General features: G+C 40.0%; 1 protein-coding gene across 4 annotated transcripts in view; it reads right to left on the reverse strand.

Moving 5' to 3' along the window:
• The window catches only part of TAB3 (TGF-beta activated kinase 1 (MAP3K7) binding protein 3), a 42,132-nt gene extending 24,650 nt beyond the window's left edge, over window positions 1-17,482 (reverse strand). For all 4 annotated transcript variants that reach the window (XM_042867194.1, XM_042867193.1, XM_042867192.1 and 1 more), the window contains exon 1: window positions 17,393-17,482. The gene's annotated coding sequence lies outside the window, so the exon portion shown is untranslated. The remainder of the gene's footprint in view (window positions 1-17,392) is intronic.
• Window positions 17,483-18,464: the final 982 nt, after the last annotated feature.

The raw sequence follows: 18,464 nt of genomic DNA on the forward strand, positions 1-18,464 counted from the left end.
AACTTCAAGACATTTCATCAGTTCATAAAGATGTATTAAGCTCAACAAAAGCAAAAGAAAAGTAGTCTGTTTAAAGCCGAGCTCAGCTTGCTGCTGTCAGTTGATCTGAAGTGACTAAGTTACTAAAACCACAACTGAGTAGTTTGGCAAGCTGTCTTATGAACATTCATTCACTAGTATAAAAGATCAACAGATTCAAAAGCTGGATAACAGGAAGGCAGTGGGAAATACAAAGGAGTTTATAGCAAACTGAAACTAAAAATAGAGCTGACAAATTGCTGACCACTTGGTTTCTTACACTATGGTGAAGTTGCGCAAGTTCACCTGCAACTTCTTGGCTCCATTTCCTTGTGCAGTTACACAGGTGTGTCACCTGATGGCCTACAACAGCCATGCATACCAAGATGGAACATAACTCATTAAAGCAAGCACGACAACAATACTGCTAGCTCACACTGATGAAACAGGAGTGTAAAACAATGAAGACATTCTTTCTGTGCTTCTTTTTTCTTTTGCTTAAATGTAGGCAATGATCAACTGAAAACAATTTTAACAGTTTCTGTAGATGAGGAACACAGAGATGCAACATAGCTTGCCTTCATTGCACAAAGGGCAACATACAATCTCAAGGCAGGAGAAACCAGGATAGAGGAGATCTTTTACACACAACACTGGGACTGCCACGAAATAGGACTAAAGCATAAGGCATGGGCAAGCACGTTAACAACATCTGTTGCTACAAAAAAAAATCAGGAGCTATAATCAATGCAATTTCCTCTTAGATACGTCTTGTGCTGCTCTGTGCACTTTGGTATTTGCTTTACTTTATTATTTGCTCTTTATTATGGTCTGTCATCCTTGTAAACCACCAGATAACACCAGTCCATTTAGATGCTATCTACTGTTCTTCCTCTTACATCTCCCATACAAGGCATGAAAAAAAAAAAAAAAAACCACAAAACACCTGCCATGGTGTCTGCAACAAAGAAACAAAAACAATAGGCACCACACTGCAAGGTGGAAAAGGACTTAGTTTGTACAGAAAAGTATTTCCTGCAAAGATCCGACAGTTTCAAAACAAGTCACAAGTTATTTTATGGCCTTGCTCACAATCAATTTCTGTCCTGTAAGGCAGCATCATTTTCTGACAACTGGAGAACTTACTTGTTCCACTGTTTTGGAAAGAAAAGGAATAAAAAATCTCTCTATATAGAAGTAGAATCTCCACAAAGTGGAGTATACTTATTGGTACTCCACAGAACACTGCAGCAGGAGATAGTAAAAACTGAATGATAATGAGAAGTCTACAGAACCGTTAAAGTGATACTTTTTTTAGCAAGCATCCTTTAAGCAAGCATCTTGGCTACTAATTCTATTAACAACTAAGTATTACTAAGTGCTTTATTAGATATCTATGGTTCTCTTGCTCCACTAAGCAACTGGATGCAGCTCTCACTACATGATAAGTGTAACAGAGCAAATTCTCAATGCACCGATACAGTTAGGAATGGAACTACCAAGCAGCAAATACAAACTTCCCAGGAGCATTCTGCAGGGTATCAGGTGAAACTAAAAGCTGTAAGCACAACTGAACATGTATGGCAAAAAGATAGTCTTGATCATAATTATGACATTAGTAGCAAAAGCCATGAGGATGATAGACTGACAATCTCGCAAGGAAATATCACCTGTGATTACTGACTATTTGTGAACTGTAGGCTGGCTGTGGTTGAAAAAAACCTTGAGGTAAACCAGTTCACAGATTTCCTAATTCACAAACTCCAAACGTTAGCCCTGCTAAAAGCAGTTTGATAATGCTGCGTGGTTGATAACACATGCACGGTTACGTCCTACTTTGAGAGTCAAAATGAATCAGAAAGGATATATATTCCCTTAAGAGGATATATTAAATCAAACGTACTAAGGAGTATGGAAAAAAGCGTATTACAAATCCATGGGTTCACTGAAGTAGCTTGCTATTCCTACTTCCAAGTTTAACAGCTACTGAAAGCCAAGATTTATGCTGAAACTTTGCCAGTAAACTGAAAAAATATTGGAACATTGTTTAATACACAATTACTCCAGAAAGTGAGCCTTCTTCTCAAAAGTGACATTAAATTTTCTCACAGAATATATGTTGGAGTACTGCAATAGAGGGAGAATTACCCACAGCTTACCAATTTGACTTTATCCAGCATTTCTCTCAACCAGAGGAATTTAATGCTGTTCCAGCCAAAGAGATGCTCAACAGCTCGTACACAGAACAAGTGATTTTCAGATCAACTCTTGCTCCTGCATCACAAATGGATGGCCACACTGAATTCGCTTGTAAGACGTTCTGAGTGAGCTTTGTTGTAAGATGCATTTACACGTGTCAAAACACAAGGAGACCTCCTATAAGACTTCCACAAAATGAAAACTGTTCTTTCTGCAGGCGCTCATAGTAAGCATTCACCGAACCCAGAAGTTTCAAGACAGCTGCAATTGAAAAATACCGGTGTATCACTTTGTCTCACAAAAAAAACCCCACAAACAACAAACAGTGATATATTAGAGTTAACCACATTCAGAAATCAAATGCTTCACATGCAAATTGATATTCAAACAATAAACCTAAATGCCTCATTCTTCTACACCTTCACTGTTCCTCAGCCTCCTCCCTACTAAAACGTTTGATTCCCTCTACGTAAATGAGCTGCTATCAAGAAATCTGAAAGAAGCTACTGTCCATTTGCAGAGTAAAAGCTGCATAATCAGGTCAGTTGTCTGAGACTGCTTTTAGTTCCACAAAGGCACATGGCTGCACTTCATGCTTTCAGTGGTATAGCGTCAGTTATTTGATTTATTTGCGTGGCTCACAGCAAAAAGCTTCACAATGAAGTTAAGATTTCAACCATTTTCTCTTCTTTCTACCTTAAAAAAGTTCTAAGTCAACTGTTTTACCTAAATCATCAGTTTACTGCTTCTGAAATAGCCATAACAAAATTCTGACTGAGGTAATAGCAAGAATGTCATAAACTACAGTTAAAAACAACCAGATGAGCAGAAGTCTTCTGATAAGTATCCCAGAGGTTTCTATATGACAAATCTTGAATATATTCTGTGTTAAGTACACCAGTTGAACTCAAAGACTATTCTGTTGAAAACTACATCTATAAGAACACTACAGGACACAATGCAGACAACTTTTTTTTTTAACAGCACCACCCTCAAACTTTTTCATTCCACCACACCACAAAGAAACTGATGGAAAAACATATTTATACTTGTGCAGAATACTCCTTTTCATGCAAAGATAAAACAAGACACTAACTAGCACTAATTTCAACTTAAATGAGCTGTCTTATAATCAGCTCATATAACTGACAATAATGTCAAGAGCAACATCTATTATAAATGCTGCCTATGTACTGTATTTGCTAGAACTCTTACATCCAGAGGAGCAGTTAAAAGACTACAAAGCAGAAAGAGAAAAAAGTGCTACAAACTCTAATGGAATGCTGTTTCAGGCCTGCCTGCTTCTAGCCCTGTCTCACTCTGGCCACTTGAAAGTAGAAGAAAATCTTAGATTAGAAAAATACGCAGTCAAGTGAGAAGATAAGAAAATCTCCTTTCAGGAGCCACAGCAAACACACGCTAATGGAGGATATGACTCTACACAGAGGAAACAGAGGAGGGAAGCGGAGAAGCACACACAAACAGGAACAAAAAATAAGACAGAAATAGGGAGGGGGCAGACAAAGAAAAAACATGGAAGAGAAGAGGCTATACGGAGCAGCTCAAAGATTAACAACAGTGCAGAGAAACGTGAACTCTCTGATCACCAGAAAACATAAATGTCCACTTCTGAAGTTTTTAATTAAGTTTCCACCTCCCAAATGCAGGAATTTCTTTGACACATCTAATTGCTACAAACTACAGTGGAGAAGTCGCTCAGCATGCCTGTCTTTTGCATCATTGCAGGAGAACTGGTTAAGAAACCAAAAGACTTTGCCCATTCAGTGATGCACTCAAACTCTTTGCATGAATACCCTCAAAGTGTCACAAAGAGATGCCATGCCAGAGATTACATAATATGCAGCACCACATTAATTATATTTACCTATTAATTTTCATTTTTGCGTGATTATAATACAATAATAAGTATAAGCATATGTATAGATATGATTATAAATACACACGTATAGGAATGCAGATGCTTGAGTGTGTGTTGCAGATGAGGACCTGCTCTGCCCAATTTTCTAGTGGAACTGAAAAGACACCTTAAAATAAGGCAAGTCTTCCAGCGTTTATATGCCTAAATAGATAGAACCAGATGTTGTATGTTTGTCATATAAAACTCCTGATCAAACCTTTTAAAATGTCTGTATACAGAGATATCTCCCCAGAAAGTCTGTTGGGGGATAAGCTGAGATAATTTTCATCTTAAGATAACAGATGAATGTGACCATAGCCAAAAAAAAAAAAAAAAGAAAACAGGTCTTGCACAAACAAATATCTAATACTAAGGCACTCCTTTTTCACTCCTTCACTAAAACAGCAGTTTCATTCTACCTCCTCTTCAGCCTTCTCTATAATGAATGTTAACAAGATACAAATAAGTCCGGTGGATGGAAAGCTTTAAGAGTTTTCCTAAGCAAGTTCTATACCCCAGCTATCAGAGAGAGAAATCTTGGTAGTACAGGGTAACGTTTGACTAATCAACACCCAGATAGAGCTGTAGGTGTCTTATTTGTGGAATTGCTTCAGTGGCAAATCTCTGTAAGGAAGTCTAGATACTTGGGACACTCTTGTTCCCTAATCACAGGTCATAAACAGGAAAACCAATATAGATAATGGAAAGATCAGACCGTGAATAGAATTGTTCATCTTAAAGCACTAATGCATCCCTGCCAAAATTACTGTACAGCTTCAAAGGACTTGAACAGTATCCAACAGCTTTCCCTGATTCAAGCTTTGGAGCATCCTTTTCCATACAAAGAGACTGGCACTAAATCAGGTGTTTTAATATCAAAAAAAGGCATGCTGAGAGACCACAGATGGCAGCACTAAAAGGACAGCAACCAATGCTGAACTTTTTCCCAAATGATGTTTCCCATTTCTCATTGTAAATAACTTTCCCATTCAATTTCCCATTGCAAATAACTTTTGTGCTTTTCTGTGTGCTCCAGCCAGAGCATAGGATTGGAAACCAATTTTTTCTGACATTTCAATAGCCTCTGTATTAGAAGCTTTATGAATTTCAGTCACTCTGCAACATACCAGCATGAAGAGATTCTGAAGACCATGCTTGGCCTCTCATTTAAAACACATTATGACTTTGGTAGGTCAAGAAAATTTATATTTGCAGTATAGTTTGATAATTCCCTGACACTGTATGCAAAGACAGGTTATTAGCAGTCAGGCCACGTTTGTTTCTGTTGGGCTGGTACCAGGCCAGAAAATTTCAGAGCCAGAAGATAAGATTAACACAATTCCTGGCTGAGGATGCATGACTTTTTACGAATAGCTGAGTATAAAAAGGCCAATTATGTGATGATACAGCTTGAGTCCTCTGTCTGTAATCATGAGTTTTACCAAGAAAATTTTAAACAAATGTCACTCTACACCTCTAGGCTTACAGGAAAACATCAGAAGGAAAGAGTTCCCTTCCTAGTAGCCAGTCCTTCAGCAGTTGACTTTGCATGGCTGCCTGATGGCAAAAGTTATGAGCAAATTTCACTTTCATCAAATCAAGCTATGGGAAAGAATCTAATACAAGATAAATGGATAAAGTGCATTTTCTGAAACTTCCAGTATTAGTAAAATAAGTAACTTACCAGGATAGTCTGCATTCATAATTTCAATTTTTATAATATCTTACATTTATTCTACATCAAAAATATTCTTCCAAATGTGAGTTAAACATGCATGTTAAACACTTACAGCAATCGGTACGTCTCTAAAGCTACACTGTTTTCATGCTGATCTTCCCTACTGTACTCCATTAAGGCTGGTAGGATAAACTGCTCTGATTTCATTTCCCTTTGAGGAAGTTATCCCTATAATCCTGCTTTAGAGAAAGAAAGAAAAAAAGAGGGGGGGTGCTCAAATACAGTTCAAAGTTAAAATTGTTACTAACACATTCTATTCTTCAAGATGTTTAGATTATTTCACTTTGCTACAACAATATGGTGCTGTCCAGCATCTCAAGGTAGGTGTGTTCTCTGAATGTGACACTTGTTTCTGTTGTGTCAGACCTCTCCATTCTTCAACGTTAGGTTGGCAGATAACTTAGTAAAACAATAGCAAAAGAACTGCTTGAAACATTCCTTACACTACTCTAAAATTTGTGTTGTGCTTAGTGCGACTCACTGTCGGAAGAATACCAGAATGAAACAGATAACCAATAGTTTGAATAGTTGCAGATGCAAGCTACAAGAGCTTAAGTCTTTCACTTGGTGTGGTTTAGTGATTTCTTCACTTAAATGCTAAGTGTCTAAGTAGTTCTTTAACCAACCTCCCTATTTCTTTACTTTACTAAAGTGGCAGCATGCATGTTTTCCAGAGCAAAACAGCATGGAACATATCCAGCTGTTTACTTAGATCCAAAGAATTTGAATCTGAAAGCCAGGTCTCTTGGTCTAACTCCCTAGAGTCCTAGAAAAGCATCATTTGCTGAGGATGCAGACGAAAAAACATCAGTGTCATAATTGCCCACAAGACTAGTGTAGTCCTGTATACAGCAGAAGCCAAAGCATCAGGAAAATCCAAGGTTTAAAATAATTTGCAGTCACCTCTCTTCAGCCAAACACACTGCCACCAGTATTCCCCTGCAGCCAAGAATCAACAATGTCTACCACAGAAACAAGCAGCATGAATCACGTAATTGCTCAGGTTGAAAGGCCACCTAGTTCCAGCCCCACTGCTGTGGGCAGAGCTGCCACTCTCTAGAGATCAGGCTGCCCAGGGCCCCATCCAACGCAGCCTTGAACTTCCAGGGATGGGGCACCCACAGCTTCTCAGGATCACCTGTTCCACTGCCTCACCACCTGCAAGGTAAAGAATTTCCACCCCACGTCTAACCTAAACCTACTTTCTTTTAGCTTGCCACCATGTGCAAGCTATCATCCTATCACTTGCACATTTGTAGATTTCAGAAGCAAAAGAGCTGAAAAAGCAAAATTACATAAAATTAATGTTGTAACCTACTGTTTTGACTCTGAAATCACAGTGTGAATAATCACACACCCTACTTAACCAAACAGCCCCAATGACTTCTTCAGACACTCATGGCCACTAATTCTCTTCTCTGTTAAGTGAACAGCTTATCCTTCTTACTATGCATTTTGCCAGATTTTCAAGTTTATTCAACAGATTTCACAGTCACTGTGAAAACTCGCAAAGAAAATATAAGCTGAACTCTTTGTACATACACACCCAAATACAGGATACCAGTTACTTTGCCTGATAATTGTCGTGTTTCCATGACCAATCACGCACTTCAATCAGAACAACTTTCCACATACATAAAAACTAGAGACAAAAAATAATCCTAGTGAGTCACTGCCCTAACAATCAACACACTTCTAAATATGCATAAGAGTAAAGACTTTCTTCATGCAGTTACATGCACTCAGACCAACTGATTCAAAAAGAAAAAAAGCCACACAGTGCATACAAAGAAAGCTCAAGCACCACACTATGGACTACTCCTTTATACCAAAATATTTACTACATAACAGCTGTCAAAAATTGAACACTGTCAAGAATGACGTGTGTTTTTAAACTGGACTCAGGACGAGGACTTTTAATAACATGAATAATTTTAACAACATAATACAGCAAACAACTATTAAAATTCAAATGATTACCTTTAACTTTTAAATGAAAGGAATACTGAACATCCAAATGTTTTTATTTTCTCTCTAGCACGTGTTATCATAACTGAGAACAAAAAATGAACAAACAAGCAAACAGCAAAAACCCCAGAAAAATCCCAGAAAAGGAGATGGGCTTCTGCTGTTGCTGAACTCTGGAAACATTATAGAATGACAGAATGGCCTGGGTTGAAAAAGACCACAATGATCACCTAGTTTCAACCTCCCTGCTATGTGCAGGGTCACCAACCACCAGACCAGGCTGCTCAGAGCCACATCCAGCCTGGCCTTGAATGCCTCCAGGCATGGGGCATCCACAGCCTCCAATTGCTACAAAACAATAATTTGAGGAATTCAGTTCTGGAGTGAAAAAACCCTTTGTCTCAGCAAGTATTTATCAGCACAAAATACTATAGCACAAGCTAAAAACTGAATTTAGGTGCTTGCACAAGAGCCAACTATCACATAGGAAGTCTGGTCTGACTGTTTCATAACAACTTTAATACAACAATTCTGGAAAGAGAATTTGCTTCTCCTTTTTCCCGTATGCTTACTCCTCCCAATGCACAAGAACAGATTTTGAAGATCAAATAGCGAACTGATTCTTAAACTGATTACTGAAGCAAAGCTTTTATTTACAAACACCAAACACTACATGGATCAGCTCCCTCATTCATCTCAAAAGCACATGAAACCTTATGCAGGAATAGATACAAAACGCTGGGCCAGAGGCAGGCGGCCGTGGGTGAGAAGAGGCAGACCAAAACTATCATGAGGAGATCTGGCCAGGAGTATCTCAGAAGCAGACTCCTTCCTTAGGTAAGACAGAAAGCAGGGCAACAAATGAGACTATTTCGTTATTAGATCAGCAAAAGCCACACATTTCTCACTCCTTGTAGCAGCTTTCTGTCTGTTTGGGATTGTCACCTCATGGTTGCTGTAGGTTTGAAGAGAGTGATGTGACTGACTGGTTATACTAGTGTTTTAGACACAGAAGAAAATTGATAAGTAGAAATCTTATTTACAAGGCTAAGTGATAGAGCAGTCAGTATCCTGTGACATCCAAATGACCTACATTCAGCCAAGCCAGGAAGCCAAGCTTGCAGAGGGGCTGATTGCTTCCAGCTCCCTTAAAACTTTCTGTTCCAAGTGATCGTTTTCTTTTGTTTGAAAGAATCAGGAAGAGGTCTTAGCTTGATTTTTATTGTGGTCATAGCTATCTACCCAGGTGAGTTGAGAAGGAAGTAATCAAGAATCACAGAACAGAAGATAATTTACACAGGGGGACAAACTGTACAAACTATATTGCTGGGAAAATGTCAGTATTTTTATGAGATACACAGAAGTGAAATGAGTTTAATCTAGAGTCATGAAAGAATTAAACACCTAAAAGCATGTTTGCAAGCCTCAAATATCACTGCTAAAAAGGTACTCAATAGCAAGTGTTAAAATTACCTTAAAATATTCAGGAATTATCCATCATGTCTAACATATTTCATAAAATTACATATGCTATAATCTGTTATAATTCAATCTTCAAGTTTGCAACTTAGTAAGCTCATTTCATGTTTAAGCATTATTTTTTTTTCCATAGTCACTGACTCAAATAACATCCACAGGAACTCTAGTTGAACACTGTTTAATACAATTGCAATTCCACTGTTTCACCATTTTCTTAAGATATTGCTGAAATAACCACAACAATTGCAACAAATGGGTACCTGTCTACTGAATAGCCATTCTGTCATGCTATATGCACACACCAACAAGGATATTCTAACTAGATAACATAACTTGCAAATAAATAATCAGAAGTATCATGGTCAGTTTTCTGATTGCCTGCAACTTCTTACAGTTCAATAATAATTAAGATTATTTACAATTATATAATGTTTACCTAATTCACATTTTACAATACTTAGAAATGATTTGCCCAACATTTAACATTGAAAAACAAAGATAGAAGAAAAAGATTCCAGACTTAAAAAAAAAAAAAAAAAAAAAATCCAACAACCCAAAACAACCCAACAACAACAAAATAAACAGGAAAAGAGACCAAAAGACTCTCTGCGAGTCTACATGCATTCCCCCTCCAACCAAAGCATGTGGAATTCTCATTTTCTGAGCAGACTAAATAGCCTGTGCCATAAATAGTTTCACTTAAAAATGAGTGCAGCTTACATAAGCACGTGGCACTCACCATAAGCATTTTTACTGATAGCAAAAACACAGGTCAAAAAAAAAAGTATATAAACATAGTTCAGAAAATAGTATCTAAAAATTAACTCGAAATACCAGGGGGATTTACTATAAACTGCTACTGACGAATCTCAAACAAATACTCTGCAAATGGACAAGAGGATACGATTATCAAAGCTACACCAACGATCACACTCAAGCAAATTTATTCTGAGTATCCCCAAAACAGAAATTTGCCACTGTTAGAAAAGAACAGTTTTCATTGTTAAGACATGTCTGTACTCCCTGGATCTTATATCCTACCACATACAAGAGAATAAGACCAAGAGCTAAAAAAACGTTTGAGTCAGAACTACTTTTCCTTCCTTCTCAATCAAAGACCATGATAAACATTTTAATCTTTTCTTTCTATAGTATTCTATCAATTCTTTCATACCTTTCAGAAACTATGAGATATTAAGGCAATTTGTTAGACTTCATTACAGAACAAACCAAAAAAAAAAAAAAAAAAAAAAAAAAAGAGTAAGAAGGACTAAAAATATGTAGACTTTAACAGGAATGCAGTGGAGGGGGAAAGAAAATCTTATTTAGTTTTGTTTTAAATAGAATTTATGCAAGATAAGAGTTGCAAATTCTTCTGATACTTTCCTGCCAGTTCCTTAACACCACTGTCCCTCCATCCAGTTCTTACAAATATTAAGTCCATAAACAGCAACCCCCATGGGGACGGTTTCAATGCATACAAGACTAGTAATTAAAAAATAAAATAAAAAAGCTTTTTCTCTCAGTCCTGAAAAAGAAATACCATGCAGAAAGCTCCCTTTGAGAAAAAATGAATTACTTAAAATATGAGAAAAGTAGGAGCACTTCTGCTATCTTTTCAGTTGCTTCCAAGAGGGAAATCATCCATCAGACTTAACAACCTGGCCAATTATGCTAACTAATTCTTGACCTCCTGCTAACAGCCATTCATGAGAACAAACTGCACCAGGACTTCTGCAAATGAAGAGCAGAGACCTCAGTTGCACACATACCGCAAGCCGTCCTCTCCCTGCCTAGATCACAGCTTGGGTAACATATGCTCTTCAGAGATCTGTCAGGCATTTTTGTTACAACTTTTACAGGAAGCGGTCTGAGTTTTAGGGAAAGCAGCTTTCAAGTGACTGGGTGGCTCCTCCAGAAACAGAAGTGCTTTTTGTCACACTACTAGCAATGCCTGTGCAGTTGGTTCCAACGTCTTGCTGAGCAACGACAGGAAAGACAGTGATCACTGAAAGATCAGTGAAGATCCCTCAATGTCCACATCAGTACAGGGAGATGTTATCCATTCAGTGGTGCTATAAACATCAAGCAGGATTGCTCCAAACTTGCTAAGAGAGAGTTTCATTTCTGTAGTTGGTAAACTGGAAGAATTAGTGACTTCTGTAAAGGACAACTTTAACTCCCCCTCTCATGGAACCCTTCTTCACAGATGAAACTCCGGTTTCAACACAGCTTCGCTTACTTTCTGACCCTTTAATTTCCTCTCTCTCCTTTTTTCTCCAATATAGTAGAAGGTCACTTCTGAAGACTGATAAAAAAACTGACCTTACTTAGGTCTCTTAGGCTGAAGGCTTTCTTCAGCCTCATTCACCTTAGCTCCCAAATCTAAAAAAAGATTGGCAGATGGAACATTTACTTGACTTGGAACTTTCTTTAAAGCAAAAGAAGCATTTGCTCTATCTAGCGAGGGCTTCAGAAGCAAAGAGGTAGATTTCATTTTAGAGGGTCACTCTGACATTTTAAAAGTTATTCCACTGCAGAAGATAACTTAGAGACTTATTTCTCACAGACCTCTCTTCCTGTAAACTGGACACACCAAGAAAGCAAAAGAAAAAAAAGAAAAAACTCAAACACAAAAGGAATCAAGACGTGAACAGAGTCTCATCTCACTGTCATTACCTGCTAGTGGAACAGGTACACATTGAAGGTTAGTATCCCCAGCACAGAAGTAAAAGAAACTACACTAGATACATCAACCCAAAGGAATTACTCAAAAGCTCATAAACTCAGAACACATGCAACAGTTGCAGACAAGCAGTGAGATTTGTTTTGAAATTACTGCACAGATCATTGCTGCTGATGAAAAAAAAAAAAAGTAAGAAAATTTCTATGACCACTTCTTTCACAGTGTTGTCATAACAGCAGGAAACAAAGCAGAGATCCTCACTGAAAGAACAGTTGCCCAATACTGCCCACTTGATAGCGAGCTACAAACACACATCAATCTACAAAAGCATTAAAATATTTCTTTTTTAAAATCTGAGTGTTATGAGTTCAATTAAAACGCAGCCAACAATGCCCAGGTTATTAAAGTCACATCTGTACACCATCAGATCACCCAGAAGCAAAAACCTGGTTTTGTACAAGTGGCATTTTTGTAAAATTGCTAAGGAGAAAAGAAAAAAAAAAAAAGAGGTTTTAATGCCTTCAAGGCATCAGTGGAAAGAAAGATGATATTTGACATAGAAATGTTAGTTAGTAACAATATACTCTATTAACCTTTTTCTGAACAACTGTGAAAGAACAGTGAAATTGCACAGAATTGCCACTTTGCCTTAACTACATAAGTCACTTTTGATCCGACAATAGCAAGAATCACCATTCCATCAGGACGATCTTAAAGAGTTTCAGCAAAGAAAAACAAGCACATTACAACAGCAATGTTCTAGCACCCAGCCCACAGCTTCTGCAAGCTCATCTTCAAGAACACACATACAAAAGGCAAATTTTAAGTTCCTTTCAAAACTTGCACAAAATCCAGGTAAAGAACAACCCTCTATGCTCTCTTACACTATTACTTATTGCATGCTCAATACAAAAAAAAAAAAAAAAAAGAAAACAAATCCCTGACTCTTCCAAGTGTTAGGAGTAAACATTCATGCTTGAGTTAAGCCAATACAAGCTCCCCATAGAACAGAAATAATCACACTCAAGGTTTTATACACAGTGTGACAAATTCAATGACACATGAAGAATAAGAGAAGCCTTTCACAAGCTATTTTCAGTAGCCTAAGACATTGTAAACCAGTAAAAATGCCTTTAACAGATGAGACTTCAGGACAAATACCTCCAAATATAACCAAGGAATGGAAAAAGGAAAGCTTAAAGTCTCAACCAGATTAAAACACGAGCATGGCTGGGGATCTTTTCACCAAATTTGAACGGTCAACACTGAAAACATTTTAGAAAAGTATCCATATTTTTTCTGCCTCATACATGAGACAAATGCTGATAGCATTAGTATTTTTTCTTTTTTCTAAAAGTATCCTTAACTCAACTATGATTTCACAGAAACCAATCCACTTTTCAAATTAATATCCACTTCAGTGGACATACAATTTCATTTGACTGCAAGCACTTAATTAAAGCATATTGACTGCGGAACATGATTGACTGAATGTAATCAGCCAAAAAAATATTTTTAAGAAAATATTCTCAATTATCCACCAGCAAGCATACACTGAGTAGCAAAACATACACTCTAGCTGTGATAGGCTACCAAACACTGCTATAGCACAACGACCTTTAACTCTGTAGCTTTACTGTTTGCTTACTGCTTTATACGACTTCTGAAAAGAATGAAAGGAGAAGTAATTTTCTTATGAAAGAGTTATGTCAGGACAGAATCTGGTAACACATTAATGATGTTTTTCAAATACCACTACTTCAAATTCAGGCCCTGGTAAAATAAAGCCCACTGGAATCCAAGAACAATTGCTTCTTAAGAACAAAAAGCTGTGCTACAAAAACTTACTGGGGATGAAATTCTTCACTTTGATACTGTACTGATATGTTGGCTGTTACAAAACAGCACTTGAAGTAGGAGAAACATTTGAAGTCACAATCAAGGAGATGCACAAACACTGAAATATTAGGTCCACTCTGACATGAAACTGAGACTCACCATGAGTGATCTGTATAGTATAATTTATCCTTCAAGAGAGAAAAAGAACAAACATTAAGAACTCCCTGACAATCTTGATCTGTATCGTTTATGAGCAACACTACAGTTTGTCTCACCATCTTATTACACACTGAATTTTGCCAGATGATTGCAGCTTCTCATGACAATAAAAAAGGTTCAGCATCCAGGAGTCTTCTGGACACTGATACTACAGTGCCATCTTTTAAGCACTGACTGACACAGCACAGGACTTGCTGACAGATTATGTACCTTCACAGAATAAGAGATCATAAAGGATACTTTGTACCACAATACCTCCTACCAGAGCAGCATCAGGTCTAACATTTTGTGCCTTAAACTGGAGATGAATTTGCAGATTGCATATTTAATTTGAAAGCCTTTCACATGGGTAACTCTGAAGGAGTTCAAGGTTTGGCAGAACTTAAGAAGCTGTTCTGGAAATTTTTTTAAATCAACACCTTTAACATTTGCATAAACAACTCTAAACAAGTATTTCTGAACTCCCTCTCATCTTTCCATGTAGAAGAAGTTGCTTCCCATGTGCAAACTGCCACTGTGACATTACCACACATGCAATCTCAACAATATGATACTTGGTCTTTCACAAGCCAGTTAACATCACCCTTTAGACAATATTTTATTATATTATGCCTTCACAGAAACAAGTAAACAGAAAATCCACATTACATAGATAACTACCAATTCCCAGTTTAGGCTTTGGACCTCCCCGTTTGTGTAAAGACAATAATAAGGACAGGAAAACACACTGCAAAACCACAAGTAGCAGATATTTCTACCTTGTAACTTGAAACACCTGCCTACAAAAGCAGTCCAACAGATGTTTCTGAAAAAATCTGAGGCTATATACAACTCTTAGTTTCAGCTTGTCACCTGTCATTCAAATGCAACAAATAAAGTCCTTCTCTGTAGATATATTTACTTACATTTATGCGTGTAGAGACAACTACATGCACAATAGACACTGCACTTGCTTCAGCTCACAGTAGTGGAAAGAGTGTTATGCAGACACTCCTAGAGCAAAATGTGTCATGCTATAGTAGAGTTGGATGACTAAGCAGACATGATAGAAATATGCAAATCTACATCCAACCAAGAATATTTTTGGGGCTACGTATCCTATTTCAAATACACACTATAAATCATTACAGGATCAAAATTAGGAGAAAGCATCTACAGCTTAGCTCAACCAAAAACTTACTTTTGTTTCAGATCTATGTAAGTAGCTTTCAAGAGGTGACAGAGGCAAGCTGTTACCACGCAACATTAAGAACTGTGTATTATCCTTTTGGAAGAATGCAAAAGAATCATTTACAATTAGAAAGGGTTACTCCTCCGTCACTCAGCGGTATCAGATAGGCATCAGCACAGACATACTGCAAAAACTAGGTGGAAAAGAAGGTAGGTTTTCACAACAGCTATTCAACTCATCTTTCTCACGGTGATGACTAACAGAAAGAAGGAGCCTCAATGAGATCTAGGAAAGAAGAAGAAAATGGACACAGATCTCACAATATCCTCTTCACGTTTATCTGCAGTCACCTGTATTAAAAGTTATGATGTGAGCCAGATGAAAATAAACCCTGAAACTGCAGTCAACTTATGGAGTGCATCTATCACTCTTATCCATCTCACCGTGCTTAAGACAAAAGATTTAAGATTAAAGACAGACAAACGCTGGTTGCATATTCCTTTACTAACACGTGTAAAAATTGATACATTTTACAGAGGAAATGAGACAGCCTATACACACTTTGTTAGATGATTATTTACACCGTTGCCCTCAGCCGACACTAATTCACAGGGCAGGACAAAGGGCTGACTTTATAAAGTGTTGTGAAATACTTAATTTTTAAGAACACTGTTCCTCTCTCATTGTAAGAGGAAATGAATTTGACGTTTCTTCTTTTTACATTAAATATGCTAACACACAATATGCTTGGACAAGGGACAGAAGATAGCAGTGCTCTTCTCATGAGTCTGGAAGAAAAAAAAAAAATATATATATACATATATCAAAGCTATCCAAGCAGTTATCAACCTCTGATCACTCAGGCTTTCCTGGTAAGTTTTACACATATTTCTATTAAGTCATCTGAGAACAGCCCCGATCAAGTGAATCTTACAAGCCTACAAATGAACACTTACTACTCAATTTCAATCATAGTAGATATCAGCACTAAAAATAATGGGCACCTATCAGCACACCAACAAGATTGGTCAGTCTATCTACTTTTAGTATCTGTGTGAAATGGACAAAGAGGGAAAGAGGAAAACTGCTGCAGACCTCAAGAGAAGACTCTGGACAGAGCATAGAATCATAGAATATGGTTGGAAAAGACCACTAAGATCATCTAGTCTGACTGTCAACCCATCGCCACCATGCTCACTAATTGGTGTCCCTCAGCACCTCACCTATCCTTTCCCTAAACACCCACAGGGACAGTGACCACACAGTCTCCCTTGGCAACCTCTATCAATGCCTTATCACTCTTTCTGAGAAGAAATTTTTCTTCATATCCAACCTGAACCTCTCCTGGTGCAACTTCAGACCATTACCTCTCATCCTACCAGTATTACCTGGGAGAAGAGGCCAACCCACACCTCGCTACAATCTTCTTTCAGGTGGTTGCAGAGATTCTCTCCTCAGCCTCCTTTTCTCCACACTGAACAATCCCAGTTCCCTCAACTGCTCACCATTAGACTTGTGCTCCAGACCCCTCACAGCTTCACTGCCCTTCTTCGGACACGCTCCAGGTACTCAATGTCTTTCTTGTATTGAGAGGCCTAAAACTGCTAAACTGAACACGGTACTCAAACCGAGGCCTCACCAGTGCTGAGTACGGAGGGACAGTTGCCTCCCTTGTCTTGCTGAGTACACCACCATAAGCATAACCACGGCCCTGCTACCTCCAGAGCCAAACCACCACAGCAGCAGCATCATGCTGCAGTCAGCCCGTCCAAGAGACAGCAGCACCCCCTTTTACCCGCGCTCCCATTTATTTACACCCCCTATATCTCACACCGGGAGCAGCCCACGCAGACCAGGAGCCCCTCCTGGAAGCCGCCCACCCTCTCGCCCCGGCACGAAGAGCCCCAAAAACAAAACACAAAGTTCTCCCCGCCGCCTGCGTGGGTGCACGGCAGCCAACGCCGCCTCCCGCAGCTCCCGACGCCGCGCCCCAGCGGCCCCGACCTGACTTCCCCGTACCCCAACCCAAGCCGCGGGCAGCCGTCCGCTCCGGCCCGCTTTCACCACGTTCCCCGGGCCGGGGCAGCGGCGAGGCGGCGCGGAGGCCTCGCCCCCAGCCCGTTCACCAGCCTCCCCTCCCTCCCGGCCGGTCCTCACCGTGTTGCGCTGGGAGCTCGGCTCCAGCGGCGGCTGCATGCCCACCCGGCCCCTCGCTCTGCCCCGGGCCTCCGGGACGGCGGCCGTTGGAGTCGGGACGGCGGCCGTTGGAGGGGGGCACCCCCCCCGCTCCTGCTGCGGGTGCGGGGGCGCTCTCCGGTCTGCCCCGGGTCTCCGAGAAGGGGGGGAAGGAGGGAGAGGGGGAGGGGGCCTGGAGCGCGGCCGTAAAGCGCTTCCGGGATGCGGGCGGCGCCGCACGCTCAGTGCGCGGCGCTGAGGCCGCCGGCCGCGCGGCGGAGGGGAGGGGCCCGGCCCGGTTCCGGCATGGCGTTCGCTCTCGCGAGATTTGGCGGCGCGGGGCCGGGGTTTGAACGCGCGCGGGGAGAAACGGACGCGGGGGTGTGGGGGGTGGTTGGTGACCGCGCGGGGTTCCCTCGGAGCTGCAGCCGGCCGTTATCGCCGTCCTCTATGCACAACCTTAGGGCAGCGCGGCGGGAGCTGTAAAAGGACGGTTCTCACCGCCGGGCGGCCTCGTTCACGGCCCCATCCTAGTCGAAAGTAACGGGAGCAGGCACAGACCTGCCTTGTTTCTCTGGAAAAGCCTCTGGAAAAGCAGGGCGAAGCGGTGGAGGGAGCGGGCACGCACCTTGTATTGCCATCACTCGCTGCTCACGTCATCTTCCTTAGGCTTGAGGCCTTGTTCCTGTGTCAGAGATTGTGTAACGTTAATTACGGAATTCCTGTCTTCTGATTCCTGCGTTGGAAACCAGCCAAATCTGACCGGTGCATTTAGGGGGAGGCAGAAGGCAGAGGAGTAAACAGGATCTCAGTGCAACCGTATGTGAGACTTGTTCTTTCCCTTTGGTTGGATTTCAAGATCCCGAAGTGCACGTTCCTCAGCAAAAAAAAAAAAAAAAAAAAAAAACCCAAATCCATAATAAATAAATACAAATGAGCACTTCCGGACCTAGTTAATCGCTGTGTGTCACTTTCTTGAAATGTAAGAAGAAGCCCCGTGGGTAGCTGCTGATCTTTAGTTAGTGAAGAGTCTGTGCCCTGTATTACACATACT

Source organism: Lagopus leucura, unplaced genomic scaffold (genome assembly GCF_019238085.1).
Source record: "Lagopus leucura isolate 7727_CA_CO unplaced genomic scaffold, USGS_WTPT01 Super-Scaffold_100001, whole genome shotgun sequence".
In the NCBI taxonomy this organism is placed as follows: domain Eukaryota; kingdom Metazoa; phylum Chordata; class Aves; order Galliformes; family Phasianidae; genus Lagopus; species Lagopus leucura.